Raw genomic sequence first — 12,255 nt, forward strand, 5'->3', positions numbered from 1 at the left:
TAGCTATTTGTCCTAGATGGCTTTTTTATTTTTTTCATGCAGTCCGGGTTGTTTTGGAAGAAACTCAAAGACTAAGCCTCTTAATATTGAAGGATAGATAACTATTTGCGTGTATGCCTACAAAAGTCCATATGTGCAATATCAGTGGGACGTCCGTGTATATCCGAAATTGGACGTTCAGTGGATTTCCTATTTGCCTCGGAAACGATGCACGGGCATTGGGACATATGACTTTGATGTCCAACGGAAGTGTTTTCTTTGGGAAGTTGGGTTGTTCCTATGCTTAATCTTCATCGGTAAATGCAGTTGGCCAGGTTAAGCGTAGGAGTTTCGTTAGTAGCGGCGTCGGGGTGTGTTTTCGATCGTGGTCTAGCCTGATCGGGATCAAATTCCTTGGGCAAGCTATCGAAGGTAGCAAAGCTGTGGAGAAATTAGCAGGCTCGATCGTGATCCAAAATGCACTGTGGACACTCGTATTTAATAACAATGTACTTATTGATTAGTGGAAGTGCTGTTCATTCTGTGGTGCCGCTACTCAGCTGTCCCCCTAAAGAAAGAGAAAGAGAGAGAGAAACGGGGATTAGAATATGCAGAAACGAGCGACAATGATTGAGTGACAATGCAAGCGATCAGCTAGAACGAGTGAGCGGCGTGTATACATGTATGCTGTGCTAGGAGCATTGTCAAAAATACGTAAACTGAAAAAGAAAAAAAAAAGTATCACTGAAAAGAAAAATAATGCGTCGGCCGGGAATCGAACCCGGGCCACCCGCGTGGCAGGCGAGTATTCTACCACTGAACCACCGACGCCGATGCCTACACGGATGCATAGTTTATGAATAAATAATATTTTGCCTCCAAGCGTGCTTACATTTTAAAACGTATTTTTGATCTGGTTGCATTCCTTTAGAAAGTCTTGTATACACATCCTTAAGTTGACATTGTAGCGAGCGTGCTACTTCTACCGTGCTCCTGAAACTCGACAACCGGTGTCACTACTTGATGTCTGTTTGCATGGCCCATGGCATGGCCTCAGGGATACAATGGCGTGTCCGCGAAGTGCTTTAAAAAAATGCTTTTAAATGGAACGGGCGCTTATTGTAGCAAACGACGTGGTTTGGTGAACTTCAAGATATCTTGTTGGCAGACTAGTTGGTTCATGTGGCATGATCAACAGTGGTAATATAATGCGGAGTTATCGGAAATCAGCATAAACAGCGATTGGCGAACCACATTTCGGAGGATGCACTATCGCGGGGACACATTTTTGAATACGTACATCAATGTCACATATGTTTCATTCTGACGCGGGACTTCCAGCAGTCCAGGTAGTCGCTGCTTTTCTGTGAAGTACTATAAGAGAACACCTGTACTATGGCAATGACGATTACATCGATACTGTGGTTGTGATCGACACTGAAACGAAGACATGCTTAATTGCCGTGTGGACATGCGCATTGGTCGCAAATGAGACGGTAAAAGCCCCCAGGTGAAAGTGCGCGACCGGGTAAAGTGTTTTACCAAATTCCAAAGTAGGCGCTGGCCTTACCTTTGTTCGAACGCAACGCGTCCAGAGAGGCGCGAGCGGGAACGACGAGGAAGGGGCCTTAGCTGTACAGCTGACAGCCTACCGACTGCCGTCACAAGGGCGATCAAGTCGATCGACCAGAGCTTTTGTACTTTGGGTAGAGTGACCTAGTATTTCAAATATCTTTGGATCATTCTACATCGGGCGCGCACGGTCACGACGAGCATGGAGAGAGCTCGAGAGCGGTGGTGGCGCTGCAACATACGCTGCAACAGTCGGCATCTAGAGTTATTGTATATGCTACCAAACATCCTATATTTTTTCCAGCGAAGCTGTTAAGGGCTTTTGTGTGCAATACAAGACTCCCCTCCACATACGTGAGCCGATCCCGAAGATAGCGCAATGCCGAGCCGACCTGCGGCGGAGGTGCAGTTCATCTATAAATATATGTAAAAGGAGAATTCGTTTTTCACGCCTACCACTGCAACAAATTAGACAACATTCGTTGCATTTAAAGGAAACACTTAAAATCTAGTGACTCTAAGTTTCGTATTCCTTATTTATGTCGTCAATGTTTTATTAAAAAATGGCAAAAATTTAAAAATTTAAGAAAACGAGTACAATTCTCTAACTGAGCAAGAAAGAAATTATATCACAATTCTCTGAATTCTGTCTCATAGTACATTTGAATCGGACACAATTGATATGTTACAGATGAATCTAAAAAAAATTTAATAATGTGTAAATACAGCTTTTGCAGAACCCTTGTACACCACGTAACAAATTCGCGTAAGATATAAATTGTCATATTGAATTTGTCCGCTTTGAATGATCTAATGGATGGCATTTACAGAACCGCAATACCCGTTCTTCATGCAGAGCTATTAATTTATAAGCTTCGTGCGTCTATTTTTTCCAATTTTGATTTTTTTTCTCACAGTACTCAGGCCCTAAATAGAAATTCCACTCCCAACAGTCACTATATAATTTCACTTTCTCTCTCAAATGCAACAAATGTCGTTAAAATCGGTCCAGGGATTATCCCAGAAAAGTGTTTTTGCGTTTTACACGTATTTGAATAGGCCGCGTCGGAGTTGGGCCCGAGCTAAAGCTTCCTCTTAAAGGGCTCCTCACCAGGTTTGGCCATATTGAGCTGACAAGCGCAGAGCATACATTGAGCGATAACGATCATATCTGCAAAATATTACATCGCTACGCGCCGCGGAACGATCTGAAATTTCAAACCGAACGCCGTTTTTCCTTCTCCTCGCAGTCGCCTCGCTCCAAACCAGAGGATGACGTAGCGCGTCCCTGCTCCTGGGTACTCGAGTCCGCAGTGCGACGTCGCTCGTAGGGACACGTAACTTCGAGAATTATTCAAGACAACATCTATTATCTGTGCGATCTATTGCTTGGATTGACGAATTGAAGTTTAGAGAAATAATAAAGCACACAAACGGAATGTCTGCGTGTTTTTTGTTTTACTTCGCAGCGAAGCAAGAGAGATGTACTTCCGCTTCGTCTGCTTGTTCCCACGGTCGTGCGGTCACGCGCATAGGTACCGAAACTATGCCATTTTTTAACGTGCTCCAGCGCGTGATCATGCTCCACGATCCATTTGTTCTGCCTCAGTATTCATGTAGCACTGAATTATACCGCTAGTCATGTTTCCTTGTGCACAGAGTGCAAAATCGTGCGCTGCGCGAACGAGACAACAGCTCGCGCGCGGCGCCATCAGTGGAAGTGCGAAGCGCCAAACAAGGAAGGGAGGAGAAAAAAAAAATGCATCAATGTGACGTCACGCGATCCTCGAGGTCTGGTACGGGAGAACGCAGGGAAGGGATTTCGCCTGCGAAGGCCGAGTGGAGAGAGCGTCCTGCTTGGCAGTGGAGCCAACCTATTGAAATCATGGGTTCGCGGCACTGAAATATTTCTATCTCGGCTGTTAATGAGCCGATTAGAAAAAAATTTGCGGCAGAACGCTCCCTAGAGGACACGTAACTTCCAGCGTATAACCAAAATTTGTTATGGGGCCTGATGAGGGCCCCTTTAAAAGGCCCCTGAAATGGTTTGGACAAATTTTGTAGACGCTTAGGGTACAGCTAAAGTTAATCGTTCGCACCACAATTTGTGTGAAACGTCTCATATTAAGAGAGCTAGGGACGATTACAAGTTACCCTCCTCCATAGTGATGCATTTTCTCCTCAACTCGTTCGCCGAGTGATCGGGACTACCCCGAATGCAGAGATCTAACTTGGCTCGAACTTGACTTCTGGCAGTCTCAAGACAGCTTCGCCGCGCGTCGTAAATCGTGCTTGATCTTGCGGACGACTTGCGAACGACTTGGCTGCGTCGAAATCCCCTCAAGTTCCAAGTCTGCTCCCGCGCTAGCTTGAAACTGACTTCGTGTGTTATTCCAACATGGCAGCCTCCCGAACGGACGTCGCGCGTAGGTTAGCTGCTTTCGAGTTTGCTTGCCACGCCATGGATACAGCATTTTCAGAGGCGCAGCCCTTGCCGAAAATTCCGCGACCCACCCTACGTGACCGAGGGAATCGGATGGAGCTGTACAGCGACGAACAATTCCTCGGTCGCTACGGATTCACGAAGAACGCCGTGCGACTTCTCGCTATGTTGCCTATCCGGGTAAGCGGGGACAACAGAGGACCGCCTGTGTGCCTCCCATGCTGCAGTTGCTGATGGCTGTGATGTTTTACGGCGCTGGCACGTTTCAAACAGTCACCGGAGGTCCGGTCCGCATTCCTCAGTCAACAGTGTGCCGCGCAGTTGGATAGTGACTCTGCTCATCGCGAAGCACCCGCGCCCGATGCTGGTGCGCTTCCCGCAGTCGCGGAAAGATTGATTGCGAGCGTATTTTCTCATCTCCTGTGACTACACATGCCATCACCAGTTATTAGCGGTCACGACCATATTTACGCTCAGCATGCCGAACTGTCACGCACTCATCCACCGAATACGAAACATGCGCATTAACATAATAAAAAGTAGCCCCAATAAGTCAGTCATGCAGTACATGTGCGCTTACCAGTTTTGTGGCGCTTTCCCTTTTCGTTCGCAGCTTCCTCTTACCGCTTTTGCTTCAGGTTCGTCCAGCATTTTTTCCGTTGCAGGGGATCGCGCCGCGTAATCCCGTGGTTGGCATTATAACGTTTTGCTATTTTTTTTCCATGTCTGATTCTTCTTGGTCAACGACGCGACATCAGTTTTCTTGCATTCCACAATATGCTTGTAGTCGTTCACGAGTGTCGTCAGCAGGCTCTTTTCGTCTTCTGTAAAACGGGGTGCCGTCTTGCGTTGCGGTGCATTCTCTTGGGAGCAGACCGTGCGTGAGTGCGACATTTCAGCGTCAAAGCCTGTTGACAGAACAGCAGTTTCGTACCAAATGCGGTGCGCGGCCGTCGCGCGAGCCCCAAAACTTGTTTTCCTAACAGACGACACTTTCCTAGCAGACGACACGCACTGCCAATTTGCAATGTTTACGACTGTGCCACACTCTCCCTCTCGTTGTTCTCAACAAACCCTCCATGCGAAGTAGACAAATCGTTTGCACGTGTCATTTTATTTATTTATTTTGTTTTTTATCGGGTGTTGTCACCCATATGGGTCCGGGCAGGGGGACTCTACGGCGCTCGGTACTCTTCGTTCGCAGCACATGGTGCAGTTTTTCTCTTGCTTGTGCCTCCGGCCTAGTGCGTTCTAATAGGTTGGTCTTTTCTTCAAAGGGTCACGTAGCCCGAGCAGAACAAGGGCCGTCGCCTTCCTCTGGAATGCCTATAGGCGAAAAGGGACGCGCGAGCTCCCTCAGAAACCGACCGTGTGCCTCGTCTCGGCCTCTTGTATCCGGTTGCCGGCCCAGACGGCGCATGAACGTCTTGCAGCAATCGAGAACAAAAGCCGTTTAAAGGCCACCATACGAACCAACCATTTCGTTCGCTTCTCTACGGCCAGTTATACAAACACGCAACAATACCTCAGAGTTAAAGATAAGCTAAAACCAAAATAAGTGTGACGATAAAATTGATTTGCACTCAAATACACTGCCGCCTAAAAGTGTAGCGGCGACTTGAAAAAATGGTGAAACCTGCAACTCAAAAAGCGCGCCATAACACCGAAATTTGAAGACCACCTAAACCCGCCGGGAACGCGCGCTTTCCGCAAGCAACACTGCCCATCGCAGCGGCGGACGTAGCCAGATGGAATAAGTTTACGCAAACTATACTTCAGCACTTATGCCCTGGTGGAAATTTGGAAAGATACATACTTTTTTGCTGTAAAACGTGCCTTACGCTAATAAATGTATTGTTAACCTCGAACACAGACGAGCAACCTGCTTTTGCGTTGAAGCACAGTCTTGACTTGACGAAGCAAGTCAGCTTGAGCGTCTATGAAACGCGAAAGCCGACTTGGGCGTTTTGAAGTCCGCCTCTTGCTTCGGGCCGACTTCATCAAGTCAAGTCCAAGCCCGATCCAAGTTAGATCTCTGCATTCGGGGGAAGCTTCGCCTTCACTGGCTCTGCGTCATGATGGCGCGTCGTGTCGTAGACTTCTGGTTCTCTAGGAGCGAGCATGCGAAGCCTCTCCAAACTCTCCGCCAGCCGCTTGGTAGTCGACCCCAAGCGAGAGCTATCGAAGCAGCGTGCGTTGCGGGCATTCTGTCGCAGCGCCGAACGTGTCGGGTATTCCGGTAACCACAGACTAGTTGGACGTTTCGACAGTACGGTGGAGGCTTAAACTCAAGCTGATGAAGGAACATTAGCGTAGACGCACGTGAGCTGCCTGATCGGTGCCCACGGTCCAGCCACACGTTGGCGCAGAGCTTAACCAGTCAAACAAAGAACTAATATTGCTCTAACCGAGTGTAAAACATTTTAAACATATACAAAAAGAACGTGTTAACGATTACACTCCTGCGAAATATTTACAGAAGCAGCAAAGAAGAACACATTTCATTTCTGCTACTGTGTGTGGTTCAGCTCTGTGCCACCAGGTGGCTGCACCGTGCAGACCATTCACATTTGCGCTTCTGCCCATCCCGTGAAAGGACACGGTCAAACGGCCAGACCCTGTTCCCTTGCGCTTGCGTTTACCCTAATACCGGACTCGCGAAACGTTATTGCGTTGTTACGATCGGCCTGCAGGGGTACCGACCTACAAAATTTTCCCAACCTGCCGCAGCTGCGGGTGCGGCGATAGTCGGAGCAGCGACCTTGGAAACCATACCAGCTAGCGTTGTAAGAACGACAATGCACCTCGTCAACGGCCCATCGGCGCCGGCATGTCTAGACGCGGTCGGCGGACCAAGTATTGTTAGGGGATTCGCCATCGCCTTCAGGGTTTGATTGGAGCGGGGAAATTCCTGGAAGGGGATGTCTTGCGGTGTGGTCTCACGGGCCCCAGAAGTCGTCACAGTCAATGGACAGACGCGGCAGCCACTGACTGCAGTGTCAACCCCGGGATCAAGAGGCGCTTGCTCGGGGCAAGACCCCTGTCTGCGAGACCCCTCTCACCTCGGTGTGTTCAGTGAAACCTGTGCGGAAGTGAGTGTGTAAACCCTCCCCCTCAAAGACATTACTTTGGACGCCCCCATTAGTCGACGGTTGAACGGCCGTTTTCCCTCACCTAGAGATCTAGGGAGGACAGAGGGTTTTTAAGGAGCCGTTACGCAGCTGCTGGGTGTGCATTCTCTTTCAGTCATGCTAGACTGATGAACAGTAACGTTCTCCACCCTTCATGTAGATATTGTAAATAAATCCCATATTCCTCGTTCTCGATGAGCACAAGTCCCTCTTTTCAACAACGTCCTCAGCGTGGATGAGTTGGACGACGGCATGGGCCAGCTACCATCTATTTCATGCCTGACCCCGATCCTTACAGCGTTAGTAATCTTCCGATGTAAAGTGACGGCCGCAGACGCGCAAATCCTGGCGCCGATAGGATAGCAGCAGTCCGATGCGCAGCAGCGAGTCCGCTCGTCTGCTGCCTTGCAGAGGGACACGATTTCGCAGCTTGACATATTGCCAGTCGCTACGTTTGCAGTCCACAACGCAACAAAGTCGAATCATAGTGCTCACGAAAAGACTGAGACCGACTCTGACTGCGGAGCCCTCGTGAAAATGGAGCACGTTGTAACACAAGCAGACGACACTTGCGGTGTGCCGGAAGTGCTCAAGTGTAGTGAGAAATTGTTCTTGTGCATTATATTTCTGTTACTTTCTTTTTATAGAAACAAATTAACTAACATTCCAACTATTACGAACATCATTTGTTCACCATAAAGGCAGAAAAATTATCGGTGACGCGCCCTGTGTAGCCAACCTGATAGCTCGCCCTACTGACGTCAATTGCGTGATTTATGTCATATGCGCCACGGCCGGTCTCTAGGGGAGCGCGGGCTTTCCTTCTTGAAGAGAAGCGCGCGCTCCCCTCGAGACCGGCCGTGTATGGGCAGGGGCGGCTGAAAATTCCGCCGAGCAGTATGCTGCGATCGGCAGCGATGTACATTTTTAAAACCTTAGAATAAATTACACTGTTTATGCGGAGTACTTAGATGCGTCAATTAATGATCAGAAGGACCTACTCTAACGACTAAGTACATTTGTATAAAATTATCAAAATCGTTTCAGGGTGTCTTTAAATGTGGCGTTCCCACTCCAGCTCCATGCGCTTTGCATTTTAGTCATTGTGTGCGGACGCACTGTGCTTTCTAAGCTCATTCGACGGATATAAATTACACTGCATTAGAAAGCTTGCTGTTTGCGCTTTGCAAGGTCACCTAGTATTATCGCCTAGCTTGAAGTGTTACCTGACGGCAATGAAAACAGCGTGAGCAAAAAACGACATTTTTTCTGTGTTAGCCTCCTTTGTACTGCGTTTCCAGCAAAACTGTTGAACATAACAAAATGAAGTTTGCTGTATCTTTAAATCAACTGTTATACAAAGTTTATATGAAGAGATATTGCGTGTAAAGCAATTAAAAATTTATGTAGGCGCTCATGAAGATGGGCAAAACAATAAAAGTTCATAAATTCATATCTTTTCCCCTTTTCAACGCAGAACAACAATATTTAGTGGTTTTCTATAGGCTACAATGCACTTATCATCTTTGTAAAGTTGTTTTGTGCTCTGATGAATAGTTCATGAGTTATTATTACTTAAAATTGGCAATTTATGGCTGTACTTGGTCACGCATTACAGAAGAATCTGCAAAACTATTCAAACTGTAACTCTGAAATTTCAATAATCAAGAAGCAAGCCCTTCTCTGCGATTCTACGAAAAGAAAATTGTCTTGTATTAATTAAGGAATGTACAAGTGAGAAGTGAATTTAGCTAATTTTTCTCACTTGATGTCTCCAAGCCATACACTCTAGCCATTGTGAAGACAGTTACTTAGAAAAAGTGTCGAAATTTCGAAGGCATTGCCACATATGATCCAGGGAAGCCTCAACGAATTGGGGGAAGGGGGGCAACACGGTCAATGTTGCGAGCGCGGAAGTTGCCAGCATGCTACGGAACAAAGTGAGGGGATAGTGGTGTTGATAGGGATAGTTGCTTTGATAGGGCATATGAAACCTTTTATAGCGCAATTAGCGCCACGAATGGAGCGCGTTCTGAAGCACGCACCTTCGACGGTTCAAATCTGGCACCTCATTAATGCTTTGACTTGCAGCCTGCAAAGGTGACGCGCAATTTAAAATGAACATAAAGAGCAACTAAAAAAAAAAATTGGACCCTGTTAAAAAAACATAGCTGTGCATTCAAGCTGCTCTAAAGTGAAAATATGCAAGCATGAGAAAAGATTAGACAGATTTATTGAAGCGCAGCGCCAGCAGCGAAGGCGGCGCCACATGCAACGGTGACATTTTGCGCTCTATTTTGGCAATATTGAAACTTTCGGCAGTGGTGGCGGTGGTTCGTTCATGCTCTTATTCGCTTGCTTAAAGTGATACAAGTTTTCGAGTGGAGCACTTCGGATCGTGTTAGCCAGAATGGCAGCAACACCGCTTTATTTCGGTTCGGTAAGTGATTTTATTGTGTGACTGAAGGGTTCCTACTTTGCTGGGAATCGCGCTGCACAGTTTGAACGGCATGAACGTCAGTTAACGTTTTGAATTGTCGCGTTCACGGAGTTATTATAAAGGAGGCTGTTTGAGATGGCAAGTTTTTATAGGCTTGTTAGCCCCATTCTTTTTTCTTTTTCCTCTTTGCAACTTTAGCATGTTACCGGCTTTGAGGATACGACGGGAGCAGTGTAGTTCCGTTACCGATTCGATATGCGGCTACGATACTGTATTCATCACTATGCATGCACTGTATTAAAACATGATCGCGTAAATAACACTGGCAGGCTGCCACTACCGACGAAAAATATGCGAAACCACAAAAATATCGCATGAAAGACACCTCGACACCGTTCGGTGGCCCCCCAAACCGGGAAAAAGTGCTAATGGCCCCACATTTTGCTCATTGGAAGTGTATCCACGTACTCCACTATTAGGCATGAAGGTGATGCAAATAATGCCAATAACAGGCAGCAAACAAGTGCGGTCGCCGAAAGTAACGGCCGCCTGCACCTGAGGCTTCAATTGTACAATGATGACAGTAAAGAGCAAAAGTTCATGATGCTGTTTCAAGGGAAGCCACAATGGAGGAAAACAAAATTATCAGCAGCTCATAAGCATACATATGCAAAATTTCGTGAAAATTTAACTTTTAAAGTGGTTCAAAAACCTGACAGGCACTGCAGGCTATTTTGAGTGCAAAAAAATAGAAACAATATCACCTTGACGCATTAGCTAAATGAAACTTGAAATTTCAAGGTTAATAAATTTAGTACGGAGGGACTCGATTATGTTCCTGTGTGAAGTGCAAAAATCCTATCCGCAAATGATGGTGAACTTTAAATTACTTTTGTGTGTATTGTTTTGGTTCAATGAGTATAATTTATTTTAAAAAATTTCTTTACGTAAGACACCTTTTCTGTCAGTTGGCCTTTATTCTGTTTTTACTGACTGGTTTCTGCACTATGCTATCCCATGTGACTGTCAAGACAGCTGCGTGCTTGCAGTGTTGTTACAGAGTATTATGTAGTCAATATAGTCAGCATCTTTTTCCATTTTTGTCGTTCCAAGAATGAATGCTTTTTTTTTACGGAGCACCTGTCTTCACTTGGAAATCGCGTCTGAAGTTCTGTGTGAGCTATCACTGTTCATTTGACACTCTACCTCTCACTGCAAAAGCAAAACCTTGGATGAAGCTATTTATAGCTGCCATGGAACGTGAGCTTGAAGTAATGTGCAGTTAATTTGGCTGCAGAGAGAGCAATGACAATACATTTGAGACAAGAAACGATGCTAGAACAAGGTCCATTTTGTTGTTGAATAGTGAGCTATCACATTTGAACTGTCTCAGATATGTAAGCCAGGGCAGCTTAAGGTTGCTAATAGCCAATGTGCTATTATTTTGCTATTCTAATTTAAGTAGTCGTTTCTTGTAGCTGCATCGGCTGATCAGCGTTTTCTGAATTTCAGAGGTGGCTAGGAACGACCCAACTTGAGCTACTGTGCTGTTACACTCTGTCAAAACAGTGGCAGACTGGGCTGACAATATTGCTGCTTGAGCGTTATCTGTGCCTCAGAGATAAATGTGATGCATTTTATAAGCTTAATTACATAGAATGCTTACTGTGTTTTCTGGTATATATGAAAGTGAGCTATGCTTCTCTTTATTGGTGGGGAGGGAACCTCTAGCTTTTTAATTTAGTTACAAATATAAGTCTGAACTCTAGCTTGCCAAATTGCGATGTTTAAGTGCTGTCAGCTTCAGGAAAGCTAATTTTATGTTGTGCTATTTGTCAGTAAGGAAAATGGCGTTTCCCTTTTGAAGTATACAATATCCAATGTAAATTTGGCATCACAACAATGATTATAAGGTTGTTTTTCATTGTTTGTGCTGAAGAAAGAGTACTTAGTTTTTTTACGAGTGTACCACAAAAGTTCTGTCTCGTTTTTATAACAATATTGGATAGCTGTGAACTCAGTAACTATGCTATGGAGCCTCAATTACATGTTTAATAATGCAGAAATATTATTAATACATTGCCTTTAGTGTGAAAGCTCATAACATGCACGAAGTGTAGTGTGGCTTTGGACGAGAAACAAGTATAGCTATTCATGTCGCCAATACTCGATGTGGCGGTCTAATCACACCAGACACAACTGACGTAGCATGCTGCGAAAACAGATCATTCAACACTCGACAGGATAACAGGAGAGAGTCCTCCTGCATTTTATATCACCATCAACTACTGCATTGAGCCAACTGTCCTGTGCGCGAGTTGTTTGTGACGCCGCACAAATCCCAGCGATGGTTTCGGTGACTTGAATAGTCTCAGTGCTGCACTTGGAGTACATTTTAAACCAACTGCATAAAATGTGATGTTATAGTTACCTGTGCTGCTCAAGGAATTGTGGCTTCTTGTCATAATTGTGGTGCTGGCAACTACCTAAGAAAAAGAAAACGCAAAAGTTGGGCACAAACTTTTTGTGTTAGTACTCCTTTATTCAAGTTCTCTTAGGTGCATAAATTGATTTTAAGAGAGAGTAATTGTTTTTATGCCCAATTTGGTTTAAATTGTTAATGTCTTGTTTTAAGTCGTGCGGAATACTAGAAACTACGAAGCCCACCAATCTCTGCGTAATCAGCTGCA

General features: G+C 45.6%; 1 non-coding gene across 1 annotated transcript; it reads right to left on the reverse strand.

Annotated features, from left to right (window-relative positions):
• Nucleotides 1-739: 739 nt before the first annotated feature.
• On the reverse strand, nt 740-810 carry TRNAG-GCC (transfer RNA glycine (anticodon GCC)). The gene has a single exon. It is a non-coding gene; the product is annotated as a tRNA-Gly (tRNA).
• Nucleotides 811-12,255: the final 11,445 nt, after the last annotated feature.

This window comes from Dermacentor andersoni, chromosome 4 (genome assembly GCF_023375885.2).
Source record: "Dermacentor andersoni chromosome 4, qqDerAnde1_hic_scaffold, whole genome shotgun sequence".
NCBI classification, from domain to species: Eukaryota; Metazoa; Arthropoda; class Arachnida; order Ixodida; family Ixodidae; genus Dermacentor; species Dermacentor andersoni.